This window comes from Myotis lucifugus, unplaced genomic scaffold, assembly GCF_000147115.1.
Source record: "Myotis lucifugus unplaced genomic scaffold, Myoluc2.0 scaffold_53, whole genome shotgun sequence".
NCBI lineage: Eukaryota > Metazoa > Chordata > Mammalia > Chiroptera > Vespertilionidae > Myotis > Myotis lucifugus.
Window position 1 is genome coordinate 2697336 of NW_005871101.1, and position 24457 is coordinate 2721792.

Genomic DNA, 24457 nt, shown 5'->3' on the forward strand with positions numbered 1-24457 from the left:
CCTCTGTGAGTGCCAAGAAAAGCAAACACAGGCCCCAGATCTCCTGTTGCACCAACTGGAAAGGAGCCCACAGTGGAGGAGCTGAGCTGTGAGGACAGTCTTCCCGTAGCTCTTGATTTTCTGCCGTCCTTCCCCGGCCCGGATTGAACAAACAAACAACCTACTTGTAATAAAATTTGCAGGTGTGGCTGGTTTATATTCTGGGATTCTCTTTTGATCAAATTCCCTATAGGATACTGGGATAAAATGGTGAATAAAGCTGGATAACGCAATTCAGACGTTTGAGACTGAATAGGAGAGGGGGAATCCTGAAAAAGCAGGGATTCTATTCTGCCCCCTGGGAGCCGGTTCTTTTTAGTGGCCTGGTATGGTGTCACTCAATACATTTCTCAGAATACGTTTCTTCAGCCAGCCCTTGAGAAACGTATTCTGAGGTTGTCTCCTTAGGGATAGCGGACAGGGGGAGGGGTTGCTCTGTAAAGCTTAAAGAGCGAAGCATTTGATCCAGTGATCCCACTTCTAGGAATATATCCTAAGAAACCAGAAACACCAATCAGAAAGAATATATGCACCGCAGATTGTTTAAAATGTATAGAAATGCTTAAAATAAAACAAACAAAATGTAAAACAAACACTCATGAAGCTACTCAGCTTAAGAAACAGAACACTGATCCTTTTTCAAAAAAACAAAGATGGAATTTGACTTGCAGTTTCTATCATGATGGTAAACTAGCGTGGATGCTTGGTCCCTCCCCCTAATGTTGACCTGGCAGGAACTATAGGAGTGAGGACCGCCCTGCTGCGGCCATCACCCCCAGAAACCCTGGACTCTCAATTATGCCACACCCACCCAGAATAATCAGATTGCCCTTGCCTCTGCATCATCCCCTCATGGGTCCGGGCCTCTGATTGGTCAAGCGTAAGTCACATGCTTGTGCCCTGGCTGCTTAAGAGAGAGGCCAGGAAAGCTGCTCCCCTGCTGATTACTCTGATTGAAGGAGGGTGTCCTGTCTCCATTCATTTTATGTTGTCCCCATACAGGAAGGTGATTCCGACACTGAGCACAAAAATGACAAAAGTCTACGGTACCAAGTGTAGCTCCTCTTTAGGCCAGTCTTCTGAGCTCCAGCTGGTACGTCAGCATCCTTCTTCTTCCCTTTACTTGGCTATTCCTCAGGTGTCTCTCACTGGGCACATTCAACTCTGAGTTTATTGTCTTTCCCCCAATCATCCTTCTCCTCTATTCCTTTATTTGGTGAATGGCATTGCCATCCCCAACTGCTCACATCAGAAACTTGGAGACCATCCTGGAATTCTTTAATATTTTCTATATTTAATTTTAACATCTTTTGGATGTATATCCAACCCATTTCCTTTGTCTCCTACTCTTTGTCCCCTGCTTGAATCAGCCCCAGAGTTAGGTGTGCCAGCCCTCCTCAGTCCTGGTTGAGGGTGTGCCTGGAGGAAGCCTGCCATAGGCATCAAAGTGGGCTCCAGCAGCAAGAGAGAACTGTCAGGTGCTGAAATGCAGGTGCTGGCAGCTGGAGGACTGGTGGTGCGTGGCAAAGTCCTAAGGGGGGGGGGCGCGCACTGGCCTCCTCTCTTCCTTGCATATATTGTACCCCTCTGCTAAACCAATTTTCTACTTTTTGGCCCGAGTAGTATTCTGAAATTGCAATTTGATCATCAGGTCATGGCCCTGCTGATATTCCTTTTAAAGTTTTTCGTAACTTTCTATGTGAGATCAAAATCATGTAGCCAGGTGTACAAGATCTTCCTCTTTCCTCCATTATTTGTCTCTTTCTTACTTCTTCAGCCTGATTTCTTTTTAAAAAAATATATATTTTATTGATTTTTTTTACAGAGAGGAAGGGAGAGGGATAGAGAGTTAGAAACATCAATGAGAGAGAAACATCGATCAGCTGCCTCCCGCACATGCCCCACTGGGGATGTGCCCGCAACCAAGGTACATGCCCTTGACCAGAATCGAACCTGGGACCTTTCAGTCTGCAGGCCGACGCTCTATCCACTGAGCCAAACCGGCTAGGGCCCAGCTTGATTTCTTACCACCTCCTTTCTCTATCCCCTCACAAATACTATATTCCATTCTTGTCAGACCACTTGCAGTTCCCAGAATGTGCCCCATTCTTTCCTGCTTCTGTATCTCTGCTGACACTGGCTCCCTCCTTGGAATGCTTCTCCAGGCTCCTCTACCCGATTCCTTCCAGACTGTGGAGTAGCCGAGCACGTGGGGCTCTGGGTAGACTACCAGAGTTTCAATCAGAGTGGAGAGAGAGAGGGGGAAGCAGAGGTATCTATATACCTACATATCTATGTGGGTGTTTCTTGTAAAACTTTATCCTGAAAATGTGTTCTGCTGCTAATAAAATATGCCCTGGCCGGTTTTGCTCAGTGGATAGAGCGTCAGCCTGTGGACTGTAGGGTCCCAGGTTCGATTCCGGACAAGGGCATGTACCTTGGTTGCAGGCACATCCCCAGTAGGGGGTGTCTAGGAGGCAGCTGATCAATGTTTCTCTCATCGATGTTTCTAACTCTCTATTCCTCTCCCTTCCTCTCTGTATAAAAATCAATAAAATATATAAAAAAATAAAATAGAAATTGAAAAAAGACTGAATTAAACAATCAAAATCCAGTGACCTCAAACATTTGAATCACACAAATAATTCCCTTAGTTCAAATTCCTCACTGCTCACCAAACAACCTTCTTGGTATAATCTGATTTAAATGTTAACTGCCTACAGGGGAAGTACAGGCCATACCATTTTGAGCATTGTGTGTTGTGGTCATATTTCTTATTTAAATGAATAAGTTGCCTTATGATTTACATAATAGTCCCCTGTGTGTTTGGTTGTCATGTAGTAGTCTCCTTGAGTACTCAGGTGCACTATGGGGATCAAATTTTTGAATCTGTAAATCCAAGGACCTTACATACCTTAGATTGTTGTGATATCATTCAGGTAACATCTACCGGTCAGGTAACCAGTCAGATGATTTTCTTATGGCAACACCACCTATTATCCTTCTTTTTAAGGTGCAATGATTCAGGCCCAACTAATTGTTGTTGCTTTATTGATTGCTGAAGCCATGTTTTTAACATACCACCTGCTGTATCCAAAGATGTTGCCAGTAACTGTCAGGATGTTTTTGTGTGTGTGTGTGTGTGTGTGTGTGTGTGTTACTTATTTTTCTGTGAGTGGTTACATGTGGAACTAAGCCATGAACATCCTCTCATTCAGTTCCCCCTTTGACCTACATAATTTTGAGATGCTGACTGGACAGGTTGCACTGTTGAAAAAATTTATCTTTGGGCAGTATGCAAACTGGGTGACTCACATGCACTGACTCTGGCCTTATCTAACAAGTCAGCCTAGATGAGATGATTGAATCCTCAATTTAAGGATGAAAAGGCTCAATTTTGTTCCAGAAAAATCTCATGTAGGAGAGAATGTTGTAGGGCAGTGGTCAGCAAACCACGGCTCGCGAGCCACATGCGGCTCTTTGGCCCCTTGAGTGTGGCTCTTCTACAAAATACCACATGCGGGCGTGCATGTACAGTGCGAAGTTGACTTAAAACTTTAAGTAAAGTTTATTAAGTTAATTTTAGGGAATGTTGTGGAGTGAAAGAAGATGTAGTGTCGAGGATTGAGAAAGGTATGTTGAGATGGTTTGGACATATAGAGAGGATGAACGAAAAAAGATAGACGAAACAAGTGTACAAGACGAGTGTGGATGGGAGAGTTGGAAGGGGTTGACCTCAGTGAACGTACCTCAATCAGATTGAGCACATTTTTAGCAAAGGCCAGCTTAGGAGTACCCTAACTAAGTTAATAACAATGTACCTACCTAGATAGTTTAAGTTTAAAAAAATTTGGCTCTCAAAAGAAATTTCAGTCGTTGTACTGTTGATATTTGGCTCTGTTGACTAATGAGTTTGCCGACCACTGTTGTAGGGGAAGATTAACCTTCTATGATTAAATGGTTCCATAGGGATATTAAACTAATAAATATCAAAAACGAGGAACACTTTTTAATTCCCAAAAAGAAAATAAGTTGAATAATTGTTTTCAGGTAGTAATATGTCATCTAGTCCCTCATTTTGTGCAAGTTGGAGAATGTCTAAATAAAATGTTACCCATAAACAGTTTAATTTTAGTTCCCAGTTATGTTATTAGTTCTAAATATATGCTCTGAGAAGTTTTGTGCTCTTAAACATATTAATACTCACTAAACTCAATTTAGGAGGCAATTCTAGACAGATCATAACTTCTCCTAATTAGATGTGGAACAGAAAACATGTTGATGTGCAACAACCAATTTGATGTTCTATATATTGGTTTACCAAACAAAAAGGTGATCTATGGAGCGCAGCCACCTTTCAGGAGAGAAAACATTGAGCAAATAAAACCTTCCCACTCATGCTCCTCTTTGCTTTTTCCTTTTCCTCGGGCTGAATGCAGATAATGACAATGCCTTTAAAAATGACAGATTCACAATATAGAAGAAATGTGGGTCCCTGAATTACTACATGGAAGAGAGCCAATGCATTGGCCTACACTGTCTAACAGGACTGTGTCAAGAGCAAGAACAAATATTCTATTTTTGGAGCCATTACATGCATTGGTCTATTTGTCATGTCAATTCGTTCACCTTAACGGATACATTATGAGAAATACGATAGGTGAAACTGGGGACCCGTAAAGTCACCTGAACGCTGTGATGAACTTCAGAATGATCCAATGCTACAAAAGTGAGTTTGGCCAGAGAGAATCCGGTTTTGGTAAACGTAAACTATACATACACCATTCCTGGTTAAGCTGGCAAATGATGCCCATCTCATGCTATCATGAGAACAATAACGTAAAAATGAAGTAAGCAGACATTACAGGTCTAGCATGCACTTGTTCTAGCTAGGTTTACCAGAAAAGTCTAGGGTAGAGTCTGCGGGGGAGAAGGTGCTGAGACAAGAAATGGGGTAAAGTGAGAGAAGTTGAGGGATATGAAAGGGGTTAAACTGAGCTGGCATGTGTGAAATCTTAGGGGTACCAAGGATTTGTTTTGCAATAGACTTCGGTCAAAGGCAGTGAAGATAATCAACCATACAGTGCCACGTCCACCTGGTCATCATGATTTACATTGCTGCTAGGGAGGAACCGCGGGCTACAGTGGTGGCTGTCCTGGTGATTTGTGTAAGTTGGCTGGAGATTGTGGCATTTGTGGCAGCCACTGCTTAGATGGCAATCTGTGCTAACTGGAGGACCAGGCCCATCGGGAGGTAGTAGAAGTAGAGCAGGGAGTCAACAGTATGTTTTACTGGAAATAATTTAGCCACTCTCCTATTCAGGGACATTTACATGAACAACCCCTAGACATTACTATATCTCTCTGCATGGGACATGAGTATATCTGAAGAATGTAAATTCCTAGAAATAAAAAATATATTTTGTTTTTTTTTTATCATGTCACTTTTTGCTATTATTTTTCTTAACCTCTCACTATTATAATAGTTTAAAAAAACAATGAAATTGTGTATCAGGATCCTTTGGCCACAAGTTACAAAAAATCCACCTCACAACTGTTAAAAGAAAAAAAAAAGGAAACGTTATGCCCGGCAGCATGGCTCAGTGGTTGAGCATCGACCTATGAACCAGGAGGTCACAGTTAGATTCTTGATCAGGGCACATGTCCGGGTTGTGGGCTGGGAGGCAGCCAATCAGTGATTCTCATCATTGATGTTTCTATCTCTCTCTCCCTCTCCCTTCCTCCCTGAAATCAATAAAAAATATTTTTTTAAAAAAGGAAATATTATTTTACATAAAAGTCTCCCACTCTAATGACTTCAGGACTGATTTATTCAGTGGCTCAACATCAACCAGGACTGAGGTTCTCTCCATCTTTCCACTGTGCCCTTCTCAGTATGTGGGCTGTCTTCAGGCTAGCTCACCTCTAGGCGGCAAGGTGGTTATGGGAGGTAAGAGTTGGTCTCTCCCTTGTGGCTCTTTTTAAGAGTAAAGAAATTCATTCCAGTTGCTTCCCAGAAAACTTGCCCTAAAAAATCACACAAACAAATGTCTGGATCAATAATTGTGAGGGGAATGGGACCATCATGATGGTCTTAGACCAATTGGGATTTCCCTCTGAGACAGAAGCAGGGCCAACCTCCTCTGATGCTAAGGCCTGGGAGGGAAAGTACACATCTATAAGCAACCCAGGTTCTATAAGAAAAGAGAAGAGGGAGGAGAATGGTTGTTGGCTAGACATCTAACACTGTCTATTACAGAGCATGAATGTTCTGTCTTCTTTCAGAATAATCTGTTATTAACATGCAGTAAATTGAATTTCTTATCTATTTTTAGAAATATTTTTATCAATATGTACTAGTAACAGTGGTAGTATTGAGTGGCTGACAACCATGTATACCCTCAGAGATGTATTCAAAATAAAGTTATTTCCAGTTTAAGGGATTAATACACCTAATGTAGATTTAAGAGATATTTTATAAAATTGTTCTTGTTCTTTTGAAACCAGGCCACTAAATCTCTGTTATAGTGATCACAGCTAAAAGAAAGACCAAATTTATGTACGAGGAATCTTGTTTAAAGTTTGTAAATCTTTAACTATGTTGTTTCAAAATAGAAATAGCATTTTAATCTGCTTTTACGCTAACTCATATTGCATTGGCCAACTCGTATTTTAAAATACTAATTTGGCTTTGAAGATTTATTCATACGCTTTTGGAGCAGACAAATGTGGCACTTTAATTAAACCTGACTGAGGGACAATGTATTGGCTTCATGTGGGTTCAAAAATTTAGATGCTATTTTTCATTATGGCTGCAGGTTCCAGTCACTATTCCTCTCAAACTGTTGCAATTTAATCCCTTGTTTCGGTGTTTTAAAGATATTGATTATCTAAGAGAAAGAGGAAAGAAGACATTGGAGAATTGAAAGTATAATCAAGATAACTGAGGCAGGATGTGTTTAGAAAAATTTCAAAATCATAGTGCTTTGCATATTAAAATAAATGCTTCTTTAAGTGCCTATATAAACAAAGGTAGAACTAAAGAATTTTTAAAAATCAGTATCTCCAGTCCAGTGGTCTGTTCTAAATGTTAGAACTATATTTTCTGTTACTTGCTGCTGTTTCTTTTCTCTTGGCTTGCCAGGGAGTGTAGTTGTATTATATTATTATTATTATTATTATTATTATTATTATTACTAGAGGCCCGGTGCACAAAATTAGTGCACGGGGGTGGGAGGAGGGTGGCATGTCCCTCAGCCTGGCCTGCACCCTCTTGCAATCTGGAACCACTGGATCCTAACTGCTTACCTGCCTGCCTGCCTGATCATCCCTAACTGTCTCTGCCTGTCTGCCTGATACCCCCTAACCACCTCTGCCTGCTGGCCTGATCGCCCCTAACTGCTCCCCTGCTGGCCTGATCACCCCTAACTACCTCTGCTTGCCAGCCTGATTACCCCTAACTGCCCTCTCCTGCTGGCCTGGTCGCCCCTAACCACCTCTGCCTTGACCCCCGCCACCGTGGCTTTGTGCAGAAGGACGTCCGGATGGATGTCGGGAAGACATCTGGTCTAATTAACATATTACTCTTTTATTAGTATAAATTATTATTATTATCTCCAACCTCCTCAGTCCCCCTCTCATTCCCTACTTGGTTCTCCATGTACACAGTCAACAGCTTGGTTATTGCCAACATCATACCCAGATACTCAAGCCTGAATTCCAGTGTTACGCCAGTCTTTCCTGCCCCTCCCCCAAATTAGCCAATTGTTCCCCTATGTCTCATGCATTACACCTAAATATCACTAAAATAATTTTATTCTCATGTGCTACTTTGGTCTGCTTTATTTACTCATAGTTTTCCTTTGGAGACGCTTCTTTCTCACTCTTAGTTCAAGTGGTCTGGTGAAGGCTGCAGAGGTGGACATGGAATTCAGCCTTGCGCAATCAGCATATCCCATTCCTGTACACCAGTGGTTCTCAACCTCCCTAATGCCGCGACCCTTTAATACAGTTCCTCATGTTGTGCTGACCCCCAACCATAAAATTATTTTTGTTGCTACTTCATAACTGTAATTTTGCTACTGTTATGAATCGTAATGTAAATATCTGATATGCAGGATGTATTTTCATTGTTACAAATTGAACATAATTAAAGCATAGTGACTAATCACAAAAACAATGTGTAATTATATATGTGTTTTCCGATGGTCTTAGGCGACCTCTGTGAAAGGGTCGTTCGACCCCCAAAGGGGTCTCGACCCACAGGTTGAGAACCGCTGCTGTACACAGTGATGGGGGAGAATGATGGACACATGTCCCAAGTTCTTCCAATGAGATGCATGGTCAGATTTTTTTTAAAAATATTTTTTAAATTAAATCATTGGTCAGTTGCCTTCTGCATGCCCCACACTGGGGGTCGAGTCCGCAACCCAGGCATGTGCCCTTACCAGGAATGGACCTGTGACCTCCTGATTTATAGGTCGATGCTCAACCTCTGAGCCACGCTGGCTGGGCCATACTCAGAACTTCATTGGGACTTCTTTTTTTTTTTAAATATATATTTTATTGATTTTTTACAGAGAGGAAGGGCGAGGGATAGAGAGTTAGAAACATCGATCAGCTGCCTCCTGCACACCCCCTACTGGGATGTGCCCGCAACCAAGGTACATGCCTTTGACTGGAATCGAACCTGGGACCCTTCAGTCCACAGGCTGATGCTCTATCCACTGAGCCAAACCGGTTAGGGCTTCACTGGGACTTCTGAAGCTGCTGATAGGATGTGCTATAGCCTGGAGCGGCTTACAGGCTGCTGCAGAGTCAAAGAAGAAAGAGAGAGATATCTGGATGCCGCCCTAACCAACTGAGCTACCTGAACAGGACCAGGATTGTTTTATTTGAATTGCATCTTAACTGATAGTCCTGTTCAAGACTATTCTATCTTTAAAGATAGAGCCTAAGCCCTTACTTCTGAACCCTGAACAGAACGAATGCTTGATACATAGTAAAGGTTCACCTTAATGTTAAAAATGGGATTCAAGCCTCAGATCCATTTCAATCCTGAGATTTTATGGTTTTATTCTGTAAACCACGTATGTTGCCTGCTCTCATTCCGGCATCTACCCCCCCACCGCCAGCCATTCCCTTGCATGTTATTTTAAAGGGAACCCCCAAACCAGGAAGCGGAGGTTGGTCTCCATTTCTCTGTAATATATATTGCTGCTGATATTACCTTCCTTGCTTAATAAATTTCTAATCATTTATCCACATTTGTTCTGTTTCCATTTCATACATAGGACTTGTAAAGATTTTTCAACATGAGAATGAAATTTCAGATTCCTTCGAATATGGTTTCACTCAGAAAACACTTAAAACAATAATTCTGACCTAGGAATTCAATATATTCACTGCTGCCAGTGGCAGTCATCAAATTTGGCTTCTTGAGAGGCTGCTCTGGATCTCAGGTAAAATTTTTCATCAGCTTAGATAAAAATGCATTACTTTAGGTCCTGACTTACGCCCCACGGGACTGATCAGGCTGATGGTGATGATTATTACAATTACCGTTGGCTGAACACTGATTCCAGATTTTGTGAATTAACCCCTCCTTCAACCCCTCTATTATTACAGTAGGGATGAGAAATTTATTTTATAATACGTGTGCTGTTTGATACACATTGGCAGTAAAGGAAAATTATCCATGTATATTTCTCATTTGTCAGTGGTATCAAAGAATTCAAAATGGACATCTCCCACTTAGCTTCTCAAAGTGGCTTGTGGTGTTATCACTCGGAAAGAGGCAAAATTAGTTATGTCCTTTATCGAAAGGAAGCTTAGTGGAAAAATAATTACTTCTTAAACTAACCATGGAAGGGCTTTTACTCTATGAGAAGTAAAGACCAGAGTCCTTAGATCATCACTAAACTTGTTCCAAGCCAGATCCTGATAGTTTAAACATTGGCAAGAAAGATGAAAGAAGTCCCCTGAGCTGGTGGCTTCTTGCTGAGATAGAGGAACATAAAACATATGATCCAAAATTCTTTTGGGCGTGCACCTTAGTCAAAGAATCTGGATGTTAGAGCAAGAGCTGAAATACTGATTAGAACCACCAAAATTCAAACCTTTCCGAAGGACATTCGAGAAAGTCAATACTACTCACCTGTGCAATCCAGGCACTGCCCTTAATGATGAGGTATTGTTTCTAGACTTCCTCAGGGTTTATCTCACCCAAAGGCTTTTCCTTATTAAACAAATCCCTGGAGAATATTTTTAAAACTAGCTTTATCTGCTCTTGAGGTGTCAACTAAAATAACTTCATTTGTTGAACAAGTACCATGAAAAAAAGAAGTAACATAATAAAAAAGTGATGGGTTATAAAAATAAAAAGCAACATAATAAAAAGTGGTGACTGCTTTAGAATGAATGGTCAGGGAGAGAAAGTGACTGTTGAGCTAGAATAGGAGCTGACAATAGAAGGTCTGGAAAGCAAGCATTTTGTTTTATTATTATTTTAAAAAATCTTAATGCTTTTCAATGCTAGAATCTTTTTTTAAAAAAATATGTTTTTATTGATTTCAGAGAGAGGAGGGGAGAGAAAGAGAGAGATAGAAGCATCAATGATGAGAGAGAATCATTGATCGGCCAAGGGAGGCGAGCATTTTAGGAGACCCAGCAGGAGTGAAGGTGTTGGGATTTTCTGGAGTAACTGAGAAACATACATGTTGGAGCAAAGGTGGGAGTAGGTGTCTAAGATGAGGTTTGATGAGAAGGCCATACCCAGGTCCATCAGGCCTTAAGAATGTTTGGATTTATTCTAAGTGTAACGGCAAGCTGTTGGACATGATCTCATCTGTGTTTTGAAAGCACACACATGTTGCTGTGTAGAAAATGAACATTATGAGGCAAGAGTGGAGATAGGAGACTGTCAGGAGGCTGTTGGGTAAGTCCAAATGAAGCATAATGGTGATTGATTGGAGTGATAGGAAATGGAGAAAAGTGAATGGATTCAGAATATATTCTGGAAGAACAGCCAATAAAACATTTTGATGAATTGCATATGGGGTGTGAGAAAAAGAGATGGATCAAGGCTTGAACTAATTGGATGAGGTGCGATTGAGTTAAATGGGAAGACTGGCGAAGGACCAGGTTATTTTTTGGAGTTAAAAAAAAAAGAAATTGTTTGTGGACATAATAAGTTTAGGTTCCTTTTAGATATCCAAGAAAAGTTGTTTGGAAGACAATCTTGATAATATTGTTTTCACTGGAGTATTGAGGAAGTGGGGAGTGACACTCAAAACAACTCTTTAAAGAAGTTTTAAAGGGAAGAGAAGCAGTGATATGGTGTGACAGCCAAGGTGGATGTAGAGTTAAGGAACATGTGTTTTGTTTTAAGATGGAAGATACTGAAGCATATTTGTAAAAATGGAAGAAATTGACAGTGCATTCCTATGAAGGGAAGAATGAAGTCCCTCAAAAGACAGAAGGAGAAGAGATCAAGAGCAGAAATGGAAGGTTGGTCTCTGATAGAAATAGGGAGATTTTATCCATAGCCAGTAGGGGGAGGGCAGAGAGTGTGGATAGAGATGTTTTGTAGAGTTGGAGGCAGGAAGATGAGGAATTCTGTCTGATATCTGCATTGTTCCCAATGAATTATGAGGGATCTGCCAAGATTGGTGGGGAGAAGAAGGGAATATAGGAGATTTGGAGAAGAAAATAGAGGACATAGTATGAACTGAACATCTGAAAGCATTAATAGGGGTTTTGAACTGTGCTGTGTGCCCAACTGAGATTTGTGTTGGTTTTAAAGTTAAAACAGCCAACATGGTTGGTTATATGTTTTTCCATAAACATATGAAATCTCTGGGAGATCTGGTCCAGGCCTGGAGTAGTTGTAATAGTGAGTTTAATGGTGTTAGGGGAGTTTACTAGGGGAATATAACAGTGGGGAGAGATTGAATGTTTGCCCATGATTATAATTAGGGACTATGGGTATCTGTATATCATAACACAAGAAAGTGATGAATGGGGAAAAAGGCAATTGGGCCAATGGATCAAAGATCTCCATGAAATCAAAGACATTGCAGGGAGAGTACTTAAGTGGAAATCTTCAGGGGAGCCATTAACACATAGTGTTGTTCATGCCCCACCACCAAAAGTGCTGGTTTAGTTGGTTTGGCATGGAACCTCAGCGTCAGTGTTTTAATAAAGCTTTGTAGGTGATTATAGATGCAACTCACTATAAAAACCACTATGTAACAGCAGATGGACAATCAATTCACACTTGAGGACCAGTGATTCTCTAGGAGCGGGGCCACGGAACAACTGATGTTTGTATGGTGGCCTGGGAGCCACCTGGGAATGAGCAAGGGTTTCTTCCTCCCCTGATCAAACAGTGTCCAAAAAGGTAAATTTGAATGTAACTACAGTAAATATTAACTGGGACCATAATTCCAACTATTAACAGAAGGATGTTTCCATTGTTATGAACATCGCTGGGGTGTGGCAGCCTGGGAAAGGGAAGGACAAGCTCAGCAGCATGGCGAGGCTCTGTGAGGGCCCCCTCGAAGCTCACGAGTCCTGGGTGTTCTGAAATCATTCGTGGGGCCTCTCTCCTCTCAGTGTGGAGGAATACACATCACCCTTGGATGTATATGATCAAAAGTAATCAAAGGAAACCACAGCAAAGCAACCCAAAGTGCAAATTCCCTATCACCCTCCTCCATTTATTCTACAGGTTAAAAACATGACCAAGTGTCACATATTGGCTTAATGAGATAAAATGCATTTTCTGTATATTAATCAACAAAAAATATTATTACAGAGCAATTTCAGAAGAAGTCCTTTAAATAACAAAGTATGTTTGTGATACACAACACTCGTTCCTAGTCTTGCTGAATCCTGCACTCAGAACAGCCAGAGTCACCCCAGGAGCCAGCAGAAGGTTTGCTTCACGTGAGGTCATATCTGGATGGGCCTTTCTGCACTGGCTCCCTCTAGGCGCAGGGAACAGGTAATCTCCCAGGCTATAAAGTCAACTTTGGGCCTCTTACCAGCCTGGCCACAAAGTAACCAAGTGGCAGAAAACAGATGGAAAATCAAAGAGAAATCAGGAAAAAGCCATGTAGTGTTCAGCCATGGCTGGGTCCGAGCATTATGAGCTCCAAGTAAAGGAAAATGTGGCTGAAACACTTACAGAACTTTCTCAAGCAGGGCTTTTGTTGCATACTCCCTCCACTGCGCAGGCAGCAGGGAATCAGCAGTAAAAAAAAAAAAAAAAAAAAGCATAAAAATGTTAAAAGAAAATAAAATTCAAGGCTTTTAAAATGTCAAAGGATGCTTTCTGCTGGTTTGAATCTAAAATGGAATTTATCAATAAGAGATGAAAATAATCAAACAGTGTCCAAAAGGGTAAATTTGAATGTAACTACAGTAAATATTCACTGGGACGATAATCCTAACTGTTAACATGACTACATTTCCATTGTTACAAACATTTGGTTTAACTTAATCCCCAGCATATATTACTGCCAAAAGGAATCTCATTGACAAGAGCTAATGCATTGGTTACTCTTAAAACTATCCCCTTTTAACTGTTGACTTACTGGTAGTGTTGGTCATGGAAACGACTATTTTTATTACCATTGTCATCAATCTCAGTGAAGTTCAGCGATATTTGCTTGTAGTCACTATAGTTTATTCCTTTGCTGGTTGGAAGCCACATGTGTGAACAAGAGCCCAGCGGTTCGGGTGATGCTACATTTCTATCGGATGACAGCGTGACTGCGATTGGATCCGCTGAAAATGTTTGGCTGAGCTTCCAATCCAGATTCTTTCGACTAAAGCCAACAGGCAAGAAGAAGCAGAAACAAAATACATAGTGAACTCATTAAAAAATTTTTTTTATATGATCAACCTTGCTTGGAAATTCTGAGGGTTGGGTAGTGGATAGGGGCTCTCCAATACTTCCCTCCAGCTTCTCAGACACTCCCCAGACGCAGACTGGCAAACACCTCTCAACATCTCAGAACACAAAGGAAAAGAGCATCACCAGACGAGCATTTCAATGAAATAATGTAATATCGTGGAGAGAACTCTGGCCAAAAAGTGACTCAGGAAATGTAGGTTGAGCCCCAGTTCAGTCGTCAAATAGAAAAGTCATCTTGGCCAAGTCATTTACTTTTGTGGCCTCAGTTTCCTAATCTGCAAAGTGAGAGAGGTCTAGAATATCAGTGGTTTGCAAATAGCACTGCTCTGGACCCTTTAGGAAAGTAGCAGAGGAGGGACCCTACCAAATATATTGTTTGTTTTAGGTATTGGGGCTTCCTTTGAAGAAAGATTTCTACCATCAAAATTTTTTTTACAAACTACTAGATTAGATGTTCTTTAAGGTCTCTTTAAGAATGAATACTTTGAATTTACAGCAGTGGTTTCCAAATTTTTTTGGTCATGCATACTATGCAGTATTTTTTTCATGTATTTCCAAAATGCTCATAAATTACATATGTGTATTATTGTGAACTCTTATGAACCTTCCCCCAAAATAGAAATGCCAAAAGGGAGTGAACCATAAATTTGTTTTTTAACAGTTAAAGCCTTTTATTATCAATACTACATTTATTATATCTGGTCATTGCTTTTAACATTACTGAATGGTACTTGTTAATTTTCTACTAGTACAGTAGAGCTCATGATAATCTTCAGTATTAATAGTACTATCTGTCAGGGTCTACGAACAAAAATTAAATAAATGGTCTATGGCTGTAGGATTTTCTGAATGATTCAAAGATCACAACACGTTGGAAGATGGTAAATTCAGTGCTCTTAATTCCAGACAAAATAATCCATTCTGGCTGGTTTAAGCAGAAAAGTGTTATTAAAAGACAGTAGACCAGATCACTTCCTTTTCTAGTCCTCGAGGACCCTGCACCTGCCGGTACTTTGGCTCCATCCCTCGAGTGGAAAGCAACAGCAGTCACAGCAGAGTTTGAGCAGAGGAGAGCGAACGTGGACAAGTTGCTCAAGGACACAGTTCTGAGAAGCTGGCCTCCCTGGAGCACTATGTGGAGACACAGGTCAAGGAGAACGCCTATGATCTGGAAGCCAGCCTGGCTGTCCTGAAGTGGTAGCAGTTCTATCCAGCCTTCTTTCAGGCCATGATCACCACCCAGATCCTGCTAAAGCCTTTCACCACGATGCCTGCCCCACAGTAACTTCACGATTAACCAGGCCCATCAAGAAGAACAGCCCGTCCGACAGATTTTGTACCTCTGAGACCTGCTGGAGACCTGCCACTTCCAGGCCTTCCGGCAAGCCCTGGATGAAAACATGTATCTTTTGGAAGATATAACTGGTTTTGAAGATTCTGCCTGGAAATTTATCTAATTTATCTGCCATGTTGTGGATGTCACTTATCAGCACATCGTCGCTGGCTGCTGGTGGAGAAGCTAGGAGACCTGACCCCGACAGTCAACTAAAATAGAGGTGTGGTGAGCAAGTAGGCTGGAGCGCTGATGAATGGGGCCGATCTTCATGTGTAGCCCAAGAACATCATGGTGAAGATGGGCTTTGACAGTGTGTCCAGCATCATGGCCTCCTCCTAGTAACTTTGCAGGTGTTTAATAAAGATTTGTTGCCTTAAAAAAAAAAGTAGGCCCTTTACAGATCTCTGGGGGAACCAGAGACCCAGGCTTGCAAGTTGTACATAACAGCTAGGAGAAATGCCCTCCCATGGCACAGGACTGATCTAGCAAAACACCATGGCTGTCCCTGCTGCTTTTCCACATAATGCTTGGGACTGGATGCCAGAAACTCCAGCACAGCAGTCCCAAGAGTTCTGGCTGTCTCTGCCTCTCGGCTTGCCTGGAGGTCCACTTGCCCCCTACTGACCACCACCTCACACTGCTCACCCTGCCTCCTTATCTCTGCAGGGGTGTCTGCCGTTACAAGAAATCTTGCTAAGGAGAAGGAACATATTGGTTAGGATGGCTGGGAGTGAAGAAAGAGCTGTGTGCTTCTAAGGAGGGGCCAGAGTCCAAATTACCAAATCCATGAAGGCAAAGCTTGGCTGGCAGCCTGGATTAGAACAGACCTTTGAGTGGTCCTGAACAAGAGGGTAGAATGGGAACCAGGGCTTTCGGTCCACTTCTGGTGAGTGGCTTGGCTGCTGTAGGTTAAGTGGACCTGTCAGTCAGTGTGAGGGATGGCAGAGGCAAGGTCCAGACCTAAGAAAGGGCAGTGACAATAATGAGTTGGGAGGTCACTGCTCTCAGCCAACCAGATTGGGTTCAGTCCTTGGCCAGGATAGCACGTCTGTGAGACAGACTCAGCACACAGGGTGAGAGCCAAATGTTCAGAACATGTCCAGAAGCGGACATCCACTTGGAGCACACTTTTGATTCTGGATATGGTAATAGCCACCCACTCTCAGGCCCTTTTCTGTAGGGAAAAGGAGTTAGTTCATGCCCTTATACTACTACCAGCCCAACCTGTAGAGCGTTCAGAGCTGACCAGGCTATCACTGACAGGACGGATGAAGGCAATGCTTTAGTTGTTTACTGCTGCACAACAAACTATCCCAAATGTCATGGTGTAAAGCAATAATCATGTTATTATGTTCACAGGAATTCAGACAGGACAGAAAAAGATGGCTTGTCTCTACTTCACAATATCTGTTCCTTAGCTGGTGAGACTCAAATGATTGGAGGAGACTCAGACAGTTGAGAGCTGGAACCATCCATGACTTCTTCACTCACCTGCCTGGTACCTGGGCTAGGATAACTCAAAGCTTGGGCTCTGCGGGGCCGGTTGGCTGGAGAACCTACATGAGGTCTTTCCATGTGGTTTGGGCTTCTCACAATGTGGTCACTGCATTCTGAGATAGAGGACACATGGTAGCATTCAGAGAGCAAATGTTCCAAGACACTCAGGCAGAAGCTGCATGGGCTTTTATGGAAGTTGTACAACATCACTCCTATTCTCCTCTACTGATCGAAGCAGTCACAAGTCTGCCTAGATTCATGGAAAGGAGACACAGACACTACCTCTCGACGGGGAAAAAATGTCAAAGACCTTGAGACCATATTTTAAAACTTCCACCAAGAGAAAATGAGACAAAGACAATCTCAGAAGCACATCAACTACACACAAATATTAGCCAATACTTGAGTAACTTACTTTATTTAAAAAATTATTGAAGACTTATGTACTGTGCTAAGTGCTGGGGGTTTGAAGTTAAGGCACAATCATCAGAGTTTACAGTCCACTGGAGAAGACAGGTGAACATACATTATAATAACAGAAGGTCAAATGAGGAAAGTTAGTCAAGACAGATGGTATAAAAGTGCTGAAGTAGCCTATAAAAAGGATTAATTAGTGTAGTAGAGAGGCTGTTATCTAGGGGAAAGCATATGAAGTTACAAAAATATGAATTTGATTCCCCCTTCACTATTTATTAGATTGAACTATGTGATTTTTGGGGGGATGGGAAAAATCAGTAAAGTATTAGCAATTTTATATGGTCAACCTATTACTAGCTAGGTCACCCTGAACAAGTCACTTAACTTCTAGGAACATTAGTTTCATCCCCTCAACAATGGGGCTAAAAATGTCGTGAGGTTACTTAGAAAATAAGGTAGTGCTTAACAGAGTAATTACTTAAGAAATGATTGTTGTTGTTTTGTAATTATCCTATCTAATAATAGACAAACATGGTAATTGACCACACCTTCGCTACGCCTCCCATTGGCTAATCAGTGCAATATGCAAATTAACTGCCAACAAAGATGGCGGCTAATTTGCATACTGCATCCTGGGCCGCAGGCTGGCCCCAGCACGAGCCACCATCCCGGGCCGCAGGCCAGCCCCTGAAGCCCCAGAAGCTGCCCAGAAGCCGGTGATGGGGGGGAAATGGGGGTCCCCTGCCCAGGCCTGACACCTCTGGCGGAGGCGTCAGGCCTGGGTAAGGGGCCAATCCGGTGATTGGAGGGTGATGGGGGTCGACGCCTCTGGCCAAGGCGTCAGGCCTGGGCGAGGGGCCGATCTGGCGATCGGAGGGAGATGGGGGTCCCCTGCCAGGCCTGAAGCCTGGGCCAGAGGCGTCAGGCCTGGGCCGTGGGGACCAAGCCAGCGATTGGTGTGAACTACAGAGGAAACACCTTTTCTGACTGCTCATTGGCTAAGCTCCCTGTATGCCACTGGTAATATTCTTAGTAATAAGAATGCAAAAAGGTGATCTAGGGTTTTTCACCACACTCCTGGCGAAAAAAACGAAGGTCCACTGCTGGAGGGCTAAGAAATGTCATATCCTGCCCTAGCTGGTTTGGCTCAGTGGATAATGCCTTGGCCTGCCAACCGCAGGGTCTGGGTTCAATTCTGACCAAGGGCATGTACCTAGGTTGCAAGCTCCTCCCTGGCCGGGGCCCAGGTCAGGGCTCATGCAGGAGGCAACCAATCAAAGTGTTCCTCTCACTTTGATGTTTCTCTCTGTCTTTCCCTTTCTCTTCCACGTTCTCTAAAAATCAATGGAAACATATCCTCAGGTGAGGGTAAAAAAAATAATAAAGAAATTATTATTATATGAAAGACACATCTTGAAATGCCTAAAGAAAGTTGTCAGTTTTTCATGGTGAAGGGACTGGAGTCCGTGCTGATGAAAAAACCTTGCTGGCTGCGGTGACTGGCAGTGTCTGCAGCAGCAGGGTGATGGGGCTGATGCCTTCCCCTGATCAGCCTGGTCACCTCCCACAAAGGGAGGCCAGACTGCGGCTTAGGCCCGCTCCCCAAGGGGAGCAGGGAGCGGCCCTAAGCCGTCACTAGGACATCCCCTGAGGGTTTCCAGTATGTGAGAGGGGGTAGGCTGGGCTGAGGGACACCCCCCACACCCCAGTTCACGAATTTTGTGCACCGGGCCCCTAGTTATTACTATAATTAAGGAAAGTATTAGACAGAAATCTGAATCTGAGATGATATTTGAAAGCTGAACATAATATTGATGGCTAGATAAGGGAGGTGGGATGAGAGAATTTAGACTAACCAAAAACATGTGATTCTACTAAAAATTGACATTTGGTTCTATATTTATTTTGGGACCTAAGGATTTCTTTTGAATAAAAAAAATCAAGAAAAGATATTGAAACTGAAACTCACTAACAGCAAACCACCACAGATATTTTCAAATCTAGATACCCCAGTGTTTTTATGGACTAAATAATCTACAATCCCTCCTTTCTCAAATCACTGAAGCATTCTGCTTAATAAGTAATACATGTTCTTGAAAGAAAGAAAGTCCTTGGGGCTGACCACAAGAAGGGATAAAAATCCTGGCAGCCCGTAGTTAGAGAATGTGGAGCTAATAGCTTTGAGAACTCAGAGCTTAAGTGTGAAAACCTTCATGGAATCAGGCCATAGAATCCTGGTCCAACATGCTTTGGGCGGTGAGAACAGGTACACTTGCATGAAACTGGGTCTCAAAAAGAGTTGCACCATTGGTCTAGATAGAAAATTATCAGCTTACCATAAGAAGAGATAACAGGGAAGATTCTTTCTCATCTGGAGTCCGTGTTGATGAAAAAACAAGTCTGGATTAAAAAGAAAAATGTCTCCCTGGCAATTCTTCCCAACAGGCCCATTATTACTCATGTCTGGGGTTCTAATTACACTTCCTCCACGGTTAAAAAAAATCCCAGACTGATAAATAAATTAAAAAATTGATGATAACCCTAGGGCAGTGATGGCGAACCTATGACACGCGTGTCAGAGGTGACACGCGAACTCATTTTTTTGGTTGATTTTTCTTTGTTAAATGGCATTTAAATATATAAAATAAATATCAAAAATATAAATCTTTGTTTTACTATGGTTGCAAATATCAAAAAATTTCTATATGTGACACGGCACCAGAGTTAAGTTAGGGTTTTTCAAAATGCTGGCACGCCGAGCTCAAAAGGTTCACCATCACTGCCCTAGGGTATGGAATAAAAACAAGTGTAAAAGCACTCTGGAAAAATAAATCTTCAAGTAATTTTAAACATGATCCCCCAGATAATATCATGCTAATGGTGAACTAACAATTTAAATTTGAAAATAAGGAAAAACAATTTATCTGAGCAATGGTCAGTAGATACAACAAATAGCAGGATTAAATCTCTAGAAACTTCAGATAATGGAACTGTCATGTAAAAGAATATGCTTACAATGTTTAAAAACTTAACTTTGAGGCTGAAAATAAGGAAACAGGGCAGTGTGAAAAAATAATGGACATATTTAAAAATATATAATAAAAATAAAAAATGTATAAATGACAGAAAGGAAAAAAATCATAATTGAGGTAGAAAAAATTAACAGGTTAAATAGTTGATTAGACAGAGCTAAAGAGAGAATTAGAGAACTTAAATATTTTTTAAAAATATTTTTATTGATTTCAGAGAGGAAGGGAGAAGGAGAGAGATAGAAACATCAATGATGAGAGAGAATCATCAATTGGCTGCCTCCTGTATGCCCCCTACTGGGGATCGAGCCTGCAACTCAGGCATGTGCTCTTGACCAGAATCAAACCCGGGAACCTAGTCTGCAGGCCGACGCTCTATTCACTGAGCCAAACCAGCTACGGCAGAGAACTTAAATATTGATCTGAAGAAATTATTCAGAATTAAACACAGAGATAAAGAGATAGAATTTATGAAAGAGAGGCCAAGAAACATGGAAGATAGCACAGTAGGATTCTCCATATGTCTAATCAGAGAGCAAGAAAGAGTGAATTGAGAGGCTGAAGGAGAGGCACTATTTAAAAAGGTGATTGCTGAGCATTTTCTAACATTGTTGAAAAATAGAAATCCTTTTTTTAGAAAGAGCTACTAGCTCTTAGCACGATGTGCTTTAGCACTGGAGGACAAGAAGAGTTGGGTACAAATAACCCTCAAGAAATTTGCAGTGTATTAAGAGAGACCATAGACATACACAACCAACATGTGAAGAAGAGATGCCATGGGAGGGTGATGTCGGGGACATTGCTTCCAGTTGAGAGAAGCATATCAAAAGTTTCCTGGAGGAGGTGATGTTTGTCTTGGATCTCAAACGATGGGTGGACTGAACATGTGAGAGGAAGTATGCTCCATTCTGCACACCACTACCTGCTTAATCTTCCTAAAGCACAATTCTGATAATGCCTCCCGGCCCCATTCAAAATCTTCAAGGTCTCTCAATTATTCTCAAGATAAAGCCCCAAATATTTGTCTTTCATTCAAAGTCTCCCGTGGCATGTGCCCAACCTCTCGTTACAAACCTATTTCCCATAACGTCTCTTCTTGAATCCCATAACCCAGAAGTGGGATTCTTCACACTTCTGGTGCAGACTTCATGCTTCCCCACCTCTCTTTGCTGTTTTTCCCGCATATCTAGAATGCCTTTGAATAAAAGGTGAAATTTGGGGTCTTTATCTTGAAAATAGCTAAGGGAGCGTGAAGATTCTGGGTAGGAGAATGATATTATCAGAACTGTGTTGTAGGAAGATTGTATGTTGTACCACTCTGGGAGGCACGGGGAGCACCAGATTGCCCATTTAGTGCAATGAGGAAACTTGCATGAGTGTTGATTTTGTAGAGATTTTGGACACAAATGTTGTGGAAAGCTTAGCATAAAACAAACACAACAGAAAAAGAGGCATGAAAGTAGTGTTCACTATTTTGGTTTCTCTGCATTGGCGCTTCCACTGCGGGCAGAAGTGAAGCCGTCGCCTGCAGCCCCTGAGAACGCCAATGTCCTGATGAGTTCAGTATATACAATTTTAGAGTTTCAGTTCAATGCCAACTAGCTAAGTGAAAACCTGGATATGAGCTGGATTTTCGCCCATAGACTATTACTTCTAAATGGGTATAAGCCGAGACCAATTTTAGAATTATTCCTCAGTTTTTCTATGCAACAGAAAATTCTTCAGTTTTGAAGAGTATTTTTCAAGAGTGTTTATAGAGTTGATTTGGATTTTTTTTGGTATTATAACACAGCACAATTGTATTTTCTGAAACATTTGAAGTCCAAATCCTAACATAAGTCAGACTTCGACGTGAGTCTCAAAGTAGATAATTCAGCAGATTGGTTCCTACAGTTTCTTCTCTGCACAATTGATTCTCTGTACAGAAGTTGTTTCTCTCCCAGTCTCAGAACTATGCTTCCTTGTCTTAACCTTTGAAAATGGACTGCTTATAAAACATTTGCTAAGGGACATGTGTCACGATTTAAAAAAATAGAGCTTTACCTCCATAGGTATGTTTCTGGGCAAAGTGAGTATAAATCAAGTTTTTGTAAGTCAAATCATATTTTAAATGTCCCAGGGGAACTCATTATTTAATAAAATAGCAGGGAGCGAATAATCACGTTGTGATGTGGCTTTTCATAAAGCAGGGCACACCTGTATCACACTCGGTCACAGCTATGGGACTTCACTCCATAGTAAGTTTGAGGGTAGCCAGGTCTGCCTTGGACCCAAGTCAAGGGAATTAAGGGACTGAGCACTGACGATCTTGTTACAAGGCAGTCTCCTTCAGAAACGGTCTCAGCATGGGTCCTGTAATTTGTGCTCCAAAAAGACATGGAAAATCTGCCATATCCATAAGTTTAAAAGTACATTAAGCAAATTAATTTGCTTTGATCATCTATACATTTTTCTTAAGTCAACCATAATAATTTGTTTGATGAAATAATTCTAAAGTACTACACGTGTAAATTTCACAAATCTTTTATTTCCTGGCTAGGATCTAAACTCAACCAATGTTATGTATTGAAAGTAAGGTTAGCAGCTACATTAGTGAAAAGCAAATTTTAGAAACGCTATACAACAAAAAAGTCATGTAAGCAATATAAACATATATTTAAAAGAAAGAGCGCTTATTAATCCCATTAAAAACCACTCCCGCAGCCAATATTGCTAAGTGGTTAGAGCTCTCACACTGAAAGGTCTTGGGTTCGATTCTTGGCCCTGGTTGGGGTGCGTGTGGAGACAACTAATCAATGTGTCAATGTTTCTCTCTCCCTCTCTCTCTCTCTCTCTCTCTCTTCCCTCTCAATGGAAAAAATATGCTGGGATGAGGATTAAAAAACAAACAAATAAAAGCCTACTTTCCCTTTGAACTGTTTCTGTGGTTTTCCCAGGGAGAGAATATGCTAACATGGATACATTAGGCGTCATCAAATTATAACTTTGTATATATTACCCAGAAAGACTAACATTCAGATGGCCAGAGGAAGAGCAATGTTTCTGTCAGCTTCTCAGTGGCCCTCATCATGTGGCTCAGGTCCTGTTGCCTCATGCGGGGAGGTGATCAGGACCCTGCCTGCATGAAATGAGGTGGGTATGACCCCGACTCATGCTGAGAATAGGCACCAGCACACAAACATCCCTTAAAAATATGTAACTAAAATTCAATCATAAACACACATTGGTGCCCATTCAAACTGCAATGTTGTTTTTGTTTTGTTTTATTGTTGTTTTTATATTTTTATTGATTTCAGAGAGGAAGGGAGAGGGAGATAGAAACAGCAATGATGAAAGAGAATCATTGATTGGCCCCTACTGGGGATTGAGCCCACAACCTGGGCATGTGCTTTTGGCCAGAATCGAACCCAGGACCTTTCAATCCACAGGCCGACACTCTACCCATTGAGCCAAACCAGCTAGGGCTCAAATTGCAATGTTAAGATCTAGTTGCACATGCCAGTTTTTTATATATACTAGAGGCCTGGTGCATGAAATTCATGCACTCAGGGTGGGTCCCTCAGTTCAGCCTGCACCCTTTAGCAGTCTGGGAGCCCTCGGGGGATGTCCAACTGATGGCTTAGGCCCGCTTCCCCTGGGGAACGGGCCTAAGACATCAGTCAGACAGCCTTAGTGTTGCCGCAGAGGCAGGAGAGGCTCCCACCACTGCCACTGAGCTCACCAGTTGTGAACCCGGCTTCTGGCTGAGTGGCGCTCCCCTGTGGGAGCATACTGACCACCAGGGGTCAGCTCCTGCATTGAGCATCTGCCCCCTGGTGGTCAGTGTGCGTCATAGCGACCAGTTGTTCCTCAGTTCAGTCAATTTGCATATTAGCCTTTTTATTATATAGGATATATGATGTCCCAAAAATGTATACACACACTTTGTTTTCTGTTTTTAAACTTTCTTTTTTTTTTAAAAAAAAAATTTATTGCTGAAAGTATTACAGATGTCTCCTTTGTTTCAGTGTTTGTTTTTTTCCATTGACCCCCTCCACCCTGTACCCTCCCTCCCAGGCCTTTACCACTCTATTGTCTGTGTCCATGGGTTATGCATATGTGCATATAAGTTCCCAGGTTAAAATAATTATAAAGGCAGTGTTTATTAAAATACATTTGATTTTCAAAATTGAGCTATCAGCTATTAAAGTGTGTATACATTTTTTGGGGAATATATAT

At 41.7% G+C, this 24457-nt stretch overlaps 1 pseudogene; it reads left to right on the forward strand.

The window, feature by feature from the left end:
- The first annotated feature begins 11495 nt into the window (after nucleotides 1-11495).
- On the forward strand, nucleotides 11496-15681 carry LOC102433456 (annotated as a pseudogene).
- The last annotated feature ends 8776 nt before the right edge of the window (nucleotides 15682-24457 follow it).